Below are 14,500 nucleotides of genomic sequence, written 5' to 3'. Positions count from 1 at the left end.
GCAAACCTGAAATTGGCCATAATTGCTGTAATAAATCAGTTTCACCAGGATTATTGCTACTGTAAAGCTAATAGTCTGTAAGAGTATGATTAAAGAAAGCTCTCTGTCAGGTCTTAGCAACCAGAAATTTAAAATGTAAAACTGAATTCCTAATGTAAAATGCAAAACTGATAGAGCCACTGATAAAGAATGAAGTTAAAACTCTCCTTAAGTGTCAACAATCAAGGAACATATGAAGTTGAATAAAAGGAGAGCTTGATCAAATTGTGAGGCTGACAAGAAAACACAAAACAGCATGCATACTACAACATAAAAACAGCAATCCAATGACCAAAGCAGTCTCAACATCATTAAATTCCCTGCCCTTCCAGTGCTGTGGGAGTTATGTTTTCACATCATTAATGGAAGAACAAAAGGAACTTCTGGAATGGTATCACAATGAAACAATAAGCATGGTTCTTTCAGCTGGCCTAATCAAAACATTTTGTTAAAACAAATGTCAGGATCTATCAGTGAAGTAATCATCAAACTGTAGCTTCAAATTTCTGTTTGTTCCAAACAAGCCTTCTCAGCACTCTGTCTGTAGTTTGTCCCAAGACAGTCACGGCTTCTGCTCTAAAGCATCTATAGAACTTTGGTCAATTTTGTTCACCAGAGGATCCACATTACTCCTGCCTTCAGGGAACCAGCCTTAAAAAATGAAGAATGGCTGCTCTCAGACCAGCTCAGTCATTTTCCTTGCTTGTACCCTGACTCTAAATGGCGAAAATACACAACTAATTTCTCTTTCAGACTGTATTATTTTCACATTATCCAAGCAACACTGGATGATGAGGGCTTTCCTGTAGTGTAGAGATTGTTGAATATGTCAGAAGTATGAGTGATGAACCAAAGTGACAGCTTCCACAACTTACGCTGCATGTTTCATAGACCTGTTTTTCCCCCATATCTCAAAGTACAGGGTACACTTCAATGCATAGTCAGCTTACAAAGCAGAGGGGGGAAGCCTTTTGGGGTATATTTCTTGGTCTCTAAAATCCAGTAAATCTTCCTGCATCCATGTACACATGCAGAAAATCTAGAAGTTCAATAAAGTAGGAATTAAAAATGTTACATAAAGTAAAAAGTTAAAAATACGATTTTCTATATCTATCTTTAAATACTTTTATGGTACTAATACATTGTTTTGGAGTGTTTGTAGTCAATTCATCTTAAATAGACCAACTAGCTTATAGTAAAGATGAAATTCTTTTGAGTAAGCATTTCAGACAAGTACAACACAAAAATATTAACGTGGTTTTGTGCCTACATGTGAATTCAAACTGCACTTAGGAAGATTATTTACTGCTTTTCTTATGACACAAAAAATAAATTCATGCAGAGTAAAATCAATGCTAAAATTAGGGACTGAATATATAAGAAATATGCATAGAGAAAAATTATGGTGAAGAACTCAGTACTACAGTGTTCAGATGATTCATAACTGATTCATTAAACTGCAAGGTAGAAAGGAGAAAGAAGGTCAATGGCTATTGCTGCAAAATCCATTTCCTTTTTACTTTATTCATAACTTTTTGAAGAACAACTCTTTATATTCTCAGCTGATACTATAGCACATACCATTCTATCCCTTCAGCTCCTGTTTCTATTCTAAAATGCTGCTACTGAGAGTTTGCCATTCAGTCCAGCTCAACATAAGGTTCACAAATAACAACTCTGCAGGACTAAAACTGCAAGTGCAAAGAATGTGTTGGAGTTTTAATAAAAAAAAATCACAGATTAAATCCTCTTTTCATTTTTAAGACAGGATAGCAAGAAATGTTGTTGCAGCTACCTCCACCTTGTTTTCCTGCAGGAGTGGCAAAGCACAGAAAGGCTGGACATCTTGCAGTTCACTGGGAAGCTTGTGTGAATTATGACTGCTGAAAAGTGCTGAGCAGGAAACCTGGACCCTAGCAGAAAAGAACCCAGGTGTATTCACTGTGTCTCTGCATAGCTATAGAAAGAAATAACATTGTTTTACAGTGAGCTTTAATTAACCAAACCTGGAACAAAGTGGGCTGCATATTTTAGTGATTCTTCAGCCCTGTAATCTTAGCAGGGGAGCTTAGATAGGCCTGTCAAGTTATAGATGCCTAATGAGGATTTTATCCATTAGGATGTCAAGTACTGACTTGCCTCTGGTGTCAATCACTATCCAGCAGGAATCTAACTCATTAATCAATACATAACTCACATTGCTGAAGACAGCAGTGAAGACAGTTATTTCTCCCCAGATATGTATGCTTTAAAATAATGATGGTGCTTCTTTAAGACTGTTGTTCTATTCCTAAAAATAGAATCCAAGGTTTCAGGCAAATATTTGGCAAATCAGGTGTTGGCATCTTATGAGTAATTAAAAGATGAGACAGGTGTCTGTAGCAGTCTTCTGAATCTATTTTATATCTATTTTGTGAAAGAGTCTTATTTTAAGAGAAGAAGACAAAAGCCTTAAAATGATCACAGCATCTAATTAGTAGCAGTCTCCAAAACTGTCTTGTGTATTTTTTTCTCCACATCAGAAAATGAGTCTGATAATTCTTTGACTGAAGTCAGTAGAATTGTTGCCATTCAATTACACCTTAAACCTGCAATGGGATTTGCTAATTAGTACAATGTCAAAACCAGTGAAGTGATGAGCAAAGAGTTTTTATGATTAATAGTTAATAATAAACATTTTCCTTTATTTGTTTTCTGGAAGGTCAAATTTCAGAATTAGTGGAATATTAAATACCAAGTAACTATTTCAAAAGGCCCAATTCTTCAATCAATACTCAAGATAACCTTGCAAAATCTGTTTCAGACCAGTTTGTGTGGCCTAAGGTGATACCTGAGGTGTATGAAGATGGCAGCATCAGGGCTGATCTGAGGAGCTGTCAGAAGGAAGCAGATTGAAAACATTCACAAGGAAAACAGTGCCAAGTAATGCCTTCAGAAAATTCTCCCCTCCCTGTTCTTCTGTAGTTAGCATTAAACAAAATCCCCACTGGTCAATCAACTCAAATTCAGAAGTCTGAAAATCATTCTGCTTTTCCCACAGCATGATAATAGCCATGAGAAGAATTTTGCATGTTTAATCCATCGTGACTACTGAGGAGAAAAATCCTTTTCTGTCCACCAGGGTCCTGCCCACTGATCCTGCCCACTGCCCATCCTGAAACTGTTTCAGAAATTGATGTCAAAATACAAATGGGAAGGAATAGCACTCACAGTTGTTTTTTTCACAACTGTTATTGGAATAGTCTAGTTAAGAATTATCTCCACATATATTTCACATGTTTGCGGATAGCTGTTCAGTTTCTGGAAGCTATGAGAGCTGTAATGTACCAAACAGAATCTGTATTCTTTCTAATCTAATTAGAGCACCCAGTCTTTATAGACATTGTTTTATTATTTGATAACCATGTACTAGCACAATGCTATTTGTTTATTTCCAACAGTACAGGGAATACTGAGTTATTTGTTCATTCTACACAGTGTCCCCCAAATAAAGTGCTGGCTCCACTTAATTCACTGGAAGTTTTACCACAGCTGGACCACCTTACCATACATCTTATTTTGAGTATTTTAAAACAGTTAACATCTTTTATTCATTCTGTTGTATAAGAAAAAAAGTAAACATCTCTAGATTTATTCTCGTTCTCTTGCATGGGAGTCCTTGTGGGAATTCTGAAAAACTGCAAAACCGTGAGTGTGATCTGGATACAACTGGTATGTTTGTCTGCATTTTGAAAGCCAGAGCTGTCTCCCAGTTCTCATCTCTTATGTAGCTCTGCTGGTGTCTGAACCCCAGGCACTCGGTCACCTTGGCCATGCCTACAGAACACAGACGAAGACCTCTGTTCTCACAATCCAGCATTTTGATTTTCCCTAGAGCTTACAGACTAGCAGCAGGGTTAGCTAGCAGCTGAGAGCAGGGACTGCTGGCTACTAAAATGCAGACTGACACATAGGCATACCTGTGGCTTAGGCACCTAATGCAGTGGGAATTAGGTACCTAAACACCCCCAGGGCTCAGCTCTTAGACACTGCAGTAGTGGTTGCCATTATCCATTCAGAGAGCAAAATATTAGGTTATGTAGACTACTCCTAAGGCTACTAACACAGTGCACGGCTCTTAATTTTCTCAGTTATTCATGTGTTTGATCTCAGAGGCAGCAGTAACAAAGGAATCTGGGAAAGTGAACTGCATGGCATCCTATAGACAAGCAGGTTTCACAGGATGAGAAACCTGTTAAATATATTCTTTGAACCATAATCCATTAGGTCCAACAGTACAAACCCCTAGTCTGCTTGGCATGAAAAAAGAGAACAATGCAAAATGCTGGGGAAGGGATGCACAAGCCTGATAGCAAAACAGGAAAACAGATAAAAATGAAAGAAGCTAAATCTGGATGCTTGTATAAAAATTTTGTTTCTCAGCACATACAATTTGAAAGATAAGAGGGAAACAGAGAAGGTCTCCCATCCCTTGAACAGACACTAACAAGCTTCTCATTCAAAGTAGTGTTCTGTACATATAAAACACAGGGATTGACTTTCTATATCTATTCATCATGAGAGAAGTAGTGTATGAAATACCATAATGAAGCTCTCAGAGTGTGTCTAAGTCAGTGGTTAATTTGGATCACTTTTCCAGTGTATCTCCTAGTAACACTATTTAGTCTTCTTTGATTCACACTGTGTAGTGTTGCCTGAGTTGCAGAAACCGAGTATGTGTTCCAGGAGCACACCTGGTGTACTGCCACCACAAACAGGCACTAAATCATTGACAGATTTGCGCTAGTCTGAAATTTGAAATAACGTGCAATGTGGCATCCAGACCTCCTCACTAACTCTTTCACTCTACATATTTATTCTTATTGATCTGCACTACTTGCTAATATAAACTTGGCCTCAAGTACCACTTTTTGCAAGTGTTAGCAGTTGCTGTTAAAGTGAAAGAGACTGCTGAAGTGGTTCTGGCTTCAGCCATAAAGACAGATGAGAGAAAGGCAAGAGAGAAAAAAGGAGAGAGGGAAAGACAAGGGCAAGGAGGACTCCTACCAGCATGGCTCACAAAGAGGCTGGCAGAATGATACTCTGAAGCTCTCAGAACATTTTGGGGAAATGAAGTGGAAAGATGCAGGCTTTCTCCCACTACCAAAGGATAAGATCTGGAAGGATCCAGAGTCATTATTAATATAGGAAGGTAGATATGAATGCTGCCTATAACATTCATTTTCTTGTTAATCCAAGAGCTCAGCTCTGAACATATTTTAACCAAAAGTATATACTTGAGAACTCTCTTCTTTATTGTATTTTATTTATATATTATCACACCCTGCTTGCATTCTGAGATGATGGGATGACATGAGGTGCATTATTGACCATGATACAGAGATGAAACAACCATTTACCATCCCTGCCTGCTTTATGACCTTCACCTAGTCATCTTCTCCTTCAGATAGTGGTGAATATTGCAAACTCCTTTCCTGTCTGAAAATTATCTGAATAAATAAGATGGTAGATAGTAGATAGCATGAAGGAAATGAAACAATTTATATTTCTTGTATCAAAGAAGATGACATGCATAGATGAGAAACTAAAAACAAGTAGTCTGTGTTTTAAAAATAAAATTACAGATAGAGATGGACATTGCCTGTGGGAATGACTAATAGTACCTTCACTCAAGACATGCAGCTGAGTTTTCAGCCTTCATGAAGATTCCATTTGTCCCCTGTGCATGCTATGAGGCAGTGTTGTGAGCACATGTGTTAGGTATCATGATACACTTTGTTGTTTCACACTCCACAGATTCCAGGTGGTCTTTCAGTATGGGAAAAATCAATGAAGGTGCTGAATTACTGCACAGTTTAATCCTGGAGCACCGGCATGGGGCCAGGTTTCAACTCAGAAGAGTTGCAACTGCATTTTGAGGTATTAAGCTCTATTTAAAATCAGAACAAAAGAAAACAAACCAACCAAGCAAAAAAAAAAAAAAAAAAAAAAAAAAAAACCAAACACCACCCCCCCCCAAAAAAAAACCCAAAACAAAAACCAAAATAAAACACAAACCAAAAGCCAAAACCCCACCAAAACCAGTCTGAACTGAAAACTGTCTTTTGGCTTTTTATCTGAACATTTAGAAAATTAAACAAAACCCCTTCAACTTAATAATACATGCAAGATAAGTCTGCAAAAAACCTTTGATCATGTCAGGCTGGAAAGGACCACTTATGGTTTACTGCATGATACACCATGAGGGACTACATAAAATATTTTAATTGGAGTGGGATTTGAAAGTGAGGATTTTCTGTTTCATCATGGTGTTTTCTCAAATGTTCTTTCTAGCATTTACTTCGTTCATTACACTATATATATATATGTAACATGTTACATATATGTGGACACAATTTCCTTAGTTTTGTAAGCTGCATAACTTTTGGAATCCCTTAATGAGAACCATTTGCATAACTAAATAGAAGAACTACAAAAGAAGAGATTTTGAACAAATGAGATTGAATACTAAGGGAAGATAAATTATTAAACACAAAATTCAGCACCACACTCAGCATAGCTTTCCAGTGTAAGAGCTCAGTGATAAGTTTCTGTAACTAAAAAAAATAAACTTATTCAGGAAACACACTTTTAATCATATTCAGAGGTTGATGATCTTTGATATTTTACTAAACTTCAGTATCTTAGGCTACTTGAGAAAAACATGGATATTTAAAGAACATTTATTAAATACTGCATCTTGCTTCTATTGCATTTTAAAGGAGCAAAAACCAAAGTTCTCCATTAAAAAATGACCAGTGTAAAATTATCTTCAGGTTTCAAAGAAGATTAAAAATTATAATGAAATTTCAGAACTAGGTGTCTATACACGGTAAGATATCAACTTCTGAATTTTGCTGGAGTGGCAATTTTATGTTTGCCTTTTGGTTTCAAGTCAGTGGCAGCATTTACAAATCTTGTATCTGGAGGTCATCCTGAATGAATGGAAAAGTCTATTTATATATTTTGAGAGTCTGTAAGGTATTTTTTCCTCACTATTTTCCCTATAAAACTATGACAGCATACCCTATTTAATGAAACATATTTGGATATGCTTCCAATGATGTATTCATTATTGATTTTTCATTATTTCACACTGTACAGAGTTATTTATGTCTTATATATATGATCATAAAAGCATCTTTGTATATCCTTTTCATAGTAGCATTGTGGCTACTTAAAGTACAGGACATCAGAATACCAACGATAACAGGTAGTAAAGGAAAAATCTGAAATATTTTCAGTGACTGCTAGATATACAAAATAGCGTGCCCCAGATGCTGTCTTCAGAGATGTACAAGCACCACAGATAGGTAGATAACCAAAGCTAACTCAAGGATTATCCTTTTCTTCAGTCAGTCTTTTGCAGGTGGACTTCAACATCACACAACACAAACTAGAGATGTGCTGTCACCATATGATGTGCACTGCAACTTCAATTGTTAGTAGCCATATTCCCCTTTAACTGTGTATTATCATTTACATGATAAAAATCGCTTCCCATTGCTCCCAAATAAAAAGAAACAATTACATGCCCAATTATAATGAAACATCAGTTTTAACAAGATTTACTGTAAATTAATTATTGTTTTCTTTATTAATATGTTTTAGAAGACTGAGAAGTTATCCAGCAGGAAGCCCTGTATCATTTATTCATATAACCTTTAAATGAAAACTCATACAGAGAGAACTCTTTTCACAAGCTAGATGAAATTAATAATGAAATTTAACTGGATACCATACAAGAGCTATAGTTATCCTATAAATTTACTTAGTTGTCTGAAATCATAGTAGTATTTCCTGAATTACTTAAAGTTATTTTCTTCCAAACAGCAGTATCCATTTCCCCAGCCCACTCCATTCATAACTGATCACTCCCTCATTTTGCTCATACATTTAGTGCAGTATTTATTCTCTGACTGTATCTAGGCCTGCCAAAATTAATACTTAGCACTGGCAAACAGTATCCAACCAGCATACATTTAAATGTAGCAATTACCCTAAAGAGTCTAGCAGAGACTAATAAGTGAGCCATGTTGAAAGTAGCCTGGAGGAAGCACCAGAGAACACTATGTGCTACAGGGAAGTATTTCACTACAAGGCAAGGATCAGAAAACCTAACACCTCTTTCCTCAACTAGCAAATTATTTGCAATTATGCTTAAACTATCCAATACAATGAAAGTAATAAATGTCACGGGTGCTTTTGTTTAAATAAGTCATTAAATAGTTCAAGGAGTCAAATTCATCAAATTATTGGGAAAGGTCACTTTTACAGACATCTTTCAAGCCCAACATTTTTCAGTGGGTTTGCGTATTTCTTTAAATATGCATTTACATCTCTGCTTGAATGATGAAAAATTCTCATTCTTGTATCTTATATGAATAAAGCTATTTAATGATTAAGCAATTCTTCAAAACAGAGTGTTTATAGTGAGTTACTTGTACCATATGAAACGATTCCAAGACCCCAAAGAATACACCGTGGGGAATAAGTAAAATTATAGCAACACTTAGAAAGAAGCAAGAACAAGCAGAGAATTAAAAATTGTTTAGTATTGTCCACAGAATTAAAATGGTGGTTACACTACACTCTTGGCATGGGGATTATAACATGAATTTGTGAATAAATTGCAAGCTTGTCCCATCAAAAGTTGTTTCTGACATTTCCATTTGACAATGCCAATTTTAACAAGTTTCATTTACTTTTGTTTATTACCTCTTACAGTGAAAAGGTAATAGGTAAAAGTAACTCTATGCTACAGGTGAAATAAGACAAGTGTGCAAAATTTTCCTTAGGGGCAATGGATGAAGCCCCTCTTAGTTTCAAAGGGTTTTGCCCATTCACCCATAAGTAATTTTAGATATTTTATCCTGCACAGCTACACAAAGTAAAGGAAACTGCTGCAAGCAACACCACAATTTTTCACCATGTGAAATGTCTTTTTGTGCCAAGCCTAACTAACTAAATTGTTTCCAAATTTTTTGTTTAAATATGGTGATACGTATTAAGCATTGTGAAGTGCTGCAATTTTATAGGGGCTAAATGTAAAGATAATGTATGAAATTCTCTCAAATCTTTGTGGAAACCTCATGACTATTTTTCTGAAGAAAATATTGTTTCCCTATAAGACAAATCCCCATACTCAGAGCTACATAGAAGGATTTTGACCAAGATCAACTGATAGGTAAAAATTGCAAACCAGCAGCTATTTTATTGTTTTATAAAGTACTTTAGGCTAGCTGGGCTTTGAAATGTTACCCAAAATATGTAACTGGATCCTAATTTTCTCCTCAAGTTGTACATCAAAAATTATACAGGTCTTGCCAAGGAGAAGTAATTACAGGTGAGATCAGTTCCGACACCAGTGCTATAATCTGAACTCTGGATGTTTTCAGATGGCCAGCAATGTCCACAGATATCAAATCACAACTCTACACTTCTTTCCCTTTCAGGAAACACAATGGGGTCTTGTCTGTTCAGTTATGCCTTAATAATCACTAGGAACTGAGTCATAAATATTCTGCCCTGGGATGAAACACATACCACTGTGAAACCTCAGAGGCAAGGCTCAGTTAACATAATGATCCACACTCAGCAAAGTCAATAGAAATACAGCACTTTTCACTAGATTAAGACATTCCCAGTTGGAAGATAGCCCTAATTCCAAGTAAGAAATTAAGTGTGCTGTTTTCCTGCTATGAATATTTGCTTTATGCCCTTCAATGTTGTAAGACAAGTTGCATTACTTTTTTTAAAACACCAGCTTTTTCCATTACAATATGCATTATAGCATAGAAAAGGTAGTATTATTTGGGGAGCATGACTTCTCAGATATCATTTATCCTGCTAAAACAACATCTACAACGCCTTCATTCTTTTCAAATATGCAAGTTAATCAAGCAGCAACAAGATTTTATGTACAAATATCTGCCCTGCTCCAAGCAGGTTTTAATGAAGCAAGATGAAAATCTGCTAAAAACAATTTGTCCTTCACTATGTTTACAGCCAAAACATACTCAGTAGCATTTCAGCTACACCTACTGCTGACTCTTGTCATCAAGTAACTTTTTAAAGGGAGGCAAGGATTGAAAACTGAGGTTACAGCCACTGATACATCAATATGAACCTGGTTAGTTAAAAGTCAATAGAATTACTCAGATTTGGATAAGCATGTCTGAGATCAGAATCTAGCATAATGTCTTATCTCACTCTCTGGGTCAGCAGCCTTGCTTTGGAGAACTGATAGAGCATGCTGTCAGCATGTGTGTGCAGCTCTCAGCTTTCCTGAAAACAAAAATTAATGGCACAGAGCAGTTTGCTGCATGACTCTGCCAGATACTTGATTTCAGCAGTGGTGCTCTGTGTCACTTATTAACTACTACAGTAGAAAATGTGATGAAGCGGGAATAATTGCGATGTAACACCACTTTTGTCAGAATTCTAACATTTTCAGCAGCTAAGTCTGACATAAATGCATCTGGATCAAGATACAAAGAATCATTTTGTGTTCACCAAGCATGAGCTTGACTCTTTCTCTGATGAATGTGGTTTAAAACATCTGTTTTTACAGAATAGATTTTAATTTCTCAAATAATTGTAAAGTTCAAAAGACAAAATTTTCCTTTTAGGAGAAAATGCTTTCTAACATGCCATTATAATGAATCACTTCCATCTGTGTATTTGCACTGCATTTTCAACCATAACTAAAGTTGATATAAAGTTTAGGCACTCTGCTAAAGTAAAACAATAATAAGAATCATGACACCGAAGATACAAAAGCTGTATTAAAGGGGAAACCTTTTTAAACATGTTGACATTCTAATGTAAATTTAAAATCTCCACTGATTCACAACACTTTTAGTGATATCAGTGATAAGCAAGAATAGAATTTACATCTGAGTGGTTTAAGTAGCTCAAACTTGTCTATTTATCTTAATCACAAGGTCATGAAAAATGACCTCCAAAAACATGCAACTGAAATGGGTACTGAATAATTTTTAATAGAACTGTAACAGATTACAATTCAACTAATTACACAAGCTATATAATATTTTGCTATTTTGTAGAAATAAATGCTTGTAAAAGCATTTACTCATTCATTTCTCAGCAAGATTTATGTAATATAGGGTTTGAACGGTGCACACAGCATCTACAGTTTGAATAACTGTACTTATAACTTAACTGAATTAGTCAATGGGACCCCACTGAAATGACTAAGCCTACCAAAACTCACTTGAATTTGCTGAAGGTCCACAGTGTAGACAAATGAGAGCAGTTTCATGAGCTATCACATTGCTGCTGTGCTGAAAAGTTGAAAGTTACTGATGAAAATTATTCATGTTTTTTTTGTGAGTTTTAAATATTGAATAAATTATCATAGGCTTCCTTTTAAGTGCCTTCATGGTTTTTCATGCCACAATACTCAAGACACAGTGACACTAGGTGAAATGCATCTCAACTGACAGAATATGTATTATCTGCCTTGTGAGCCATTTGTAGGGGTTTTTAGGTGGGAGGTTTTGAGAGGTAGGCTTACCCCAACAGCAGGAGAAATGTTCATGAGAAGGCTGTTTCTAACTGGCAGTGGCTTTCTTGACTTAAATACTTCAGATGGAGTTAGCTGTGCTAGCATTCAACTGTGGGAAGAAAATGAAGGATTGAGCTCCCAGTATCAGAGTGAGAAGTGCTTCATCAGCTGGGGGGTTTTGGCTTTGCCCCCTTTCAGCTAGAGCTGTTAGCTTTGTTTCTCTCCTGACTTTAAACATAAGCCTAGGAATGGGATGAACTGTACCCTGAGACACCTAGCACTGTCCCGGAGGAGTGAACAAGTGTTCAGGCATAAGCTCTTTGCACAGCCTCCCCAACCATTGGTCCTACATCTTGTATCCACACTGTAACTGGAGCTATGGGCTTCATGTACTCTCCTAACCCTGGGCTGAGCCTTAGCCCTAGGCTTTCCAGCATGGCTCAGAAGGAACAACTTTGGGAAGATAATTCTTTCCCACCCTTCCAGGGGGGCAGGTGTTGCTACAAAAATGGGCTACTGGAAAGAATCTACCTGTGTTGTAGCCTAAACTGCAGACTATGTTGAGAAGGTCAAGCTGCCCTTCCCCCTTTTGTGAGAGCTGTACCCTTGAAGAAGTTACAATTTACACATAATTTGTTTTGAACCATTGCAGTAAAAAAGAACACAATGCCCACATCTATTTCAACAGCAGACATTTTACTGATGCTTCTGAGTGCAGGACATGGCCAAATGCTATCAGTGAAAAGTAATTAATTAAAATGGGCAAATGCATGACTAAAATGTCTAAAATGCTGCCATGAATGATTGCATTTGTATGTCTAGAAATGCAATGGGAGAGCCATGCAGACAAGTACTGAAATTTTGTGGTGCTGACACCACCATAAATAGTTTCAAAATGAATGCTTTTTGCTTCCATGTTCTTAAATCTGAAAGCATTCCCATTTCTAGTTACACTACTATTAAATGACAGTTTATATGAAAAGAAGAAAACCCCTCAATCTATGCTCCATAAGTAGATGCCCCTTAAAACAAATGCTCACATAAACAAAAAATGAATTATATTTGGACTCTAGGTTTTCAAACAGGCTAAAGTACTGCAATCAACCAGATGTTCTTGTTGATGGGTCTGCAGCTATTGACTTAACACTCCTTCTCATATTAGTAACTGAAAGCTGATTCATATTCTCCCAGAATATAAATTTTAAAGAAAATAATTCTCCAGCTGAATTTACATAAGTGCAGTGATTCAAGCAGTGTCAGATAGCACACAGCAAGTAGATTTTGCAAGTTGTAGTTAAATATAAACCTTTCCTTTCACTGTATATTGGAAGACGCTCTCATGCTGACACATCAGAAATACAACCTCTAAAACATCAAATGTAAGGACGGATTTTCTGAGAAAAGTTTGCATGACATCCTCAAGTGCTCTAACATCAAGCTAAAACACTTGTATACAGCAATAATCCAAACAATGGGAAGATCACTTGCAAAGGCTGCTCAGTAAATTCATTTCTATACTAGAACATAAATACAAAAAGTCCTCAAAAGTCACAAAGAGTATCATTTAATTTATGTGTAGGTGTGTATATATACATACATATGTATTCACCATCTGCTTTTTAGTCACAGAAGAAAAGGAAACATCTTGCTTACGGGTCATGCAAAATTGTGCATGTGCTAAATGTAATGTGTCTAGGTGTATATTGATTGAAGGTGATGACTGACATGAGGAAAATCATACATTCAGAGAGGCTACATGTATGTGGTAGTGATAAGGTGCATATGGATAAATATATTTATTCTCTATAGCTAGAGAGAATAAATTCCTGCTGATGGGTTATCACGAACTGATGGTAATGCTGTGTGTATCTGCATATTAAAGTGGTGGGTAGTGATAATATGTATACTGGTGATGGTGGGCAGACAGTGATAGCAAGATGTGCAAACTGTAGGAGGTGATGGGTATGCATGGTAAAATGAGTAGGTTGTAAGGATGCGTGTGTGATGCTGAGCATAGTGGTGCTGTGGGGAGTATATAGCAGTATATGCACTGTGGTGAGATTTATGCCATGTGGACCTGCTATTCATGATAAAAGTAGGTGACAGTTTATGTGAAGAGGCAGATTGGTGTCCATACAGGTGTGATATGCTCACACATGGGAGGGTACAGCCAACAGAATAAGCAATTGCTGACTATTTTGTATGTATGCCTGTGTTGAAGGAGTGTTGACCCAGTGAGCAAGTGTGAGGGTGTATGTATTAGTGAGTAACTATGCCTAGTTAATAGACAATGGGCAGGTGGTGGTGGTATATGGAAATTGATTAAGTGGTTATGTGTAAGTATATAAGGACAGACTGTACACATGGAGCAGTAACATATAGGGAGATGGGAGACGTATTGCCCAGAAGGAGAGGTGTATGCGAAGGTCATACACTAAAAAAAAACACCAAACCAAAACAGAACCAAAACCACATGCAAAAACGTATGCTTGCCAGGATATAGAGTATAGAGATAAGGTATTAGGACTATCTGCTGGTGTTCATGTGTGCTCGGAACCGGTGGTGCGTATGAGGAGTATAATGCAGCAGTATCTGCCTGCAGACTGAGTAGCTATCAGTGCATATGACTGTGTTTGTTTCAGACCAGGGGGTGTATACAAAATAGCATGGCATGTGTCAGTGTGTAGAAACAGGTTTGGGGTGTACAGGTGTAGCGTGGGTTGTCATTTATGTATCAATGGCTATGTATACGTAGAAGTAGTGTAAGAACGGAGATGATGTCAACGGTTTGTGTCACTGTATAGTGCTAAGTAGGGTTTATAGACTGACCCTTCCTGGATAAAATCCTAACAGAGGCATGCCTACGTTTTAAGTGCAATATTAAGAAAAGGG

This window comes from Melopsittacus undulatus, chromosome 4 (genome assembly GCF_012275295.1).
Source record: "Melopsittacus undulatus isolate bMelUnd1 chromosome 4, bMelUnd1.mat.Z, whole genome shotgun sequence".
Taxonomy (NCBI): domain Eukaryota; kingdom Metazoa; phylum Chordata; class Aves; order Psittaciformes; family Psittaculidae; genus Melopsittacus; species Melopsittacus undulatus.
This window is presented reverse-complemented; position numbering follows the sequence as displayed.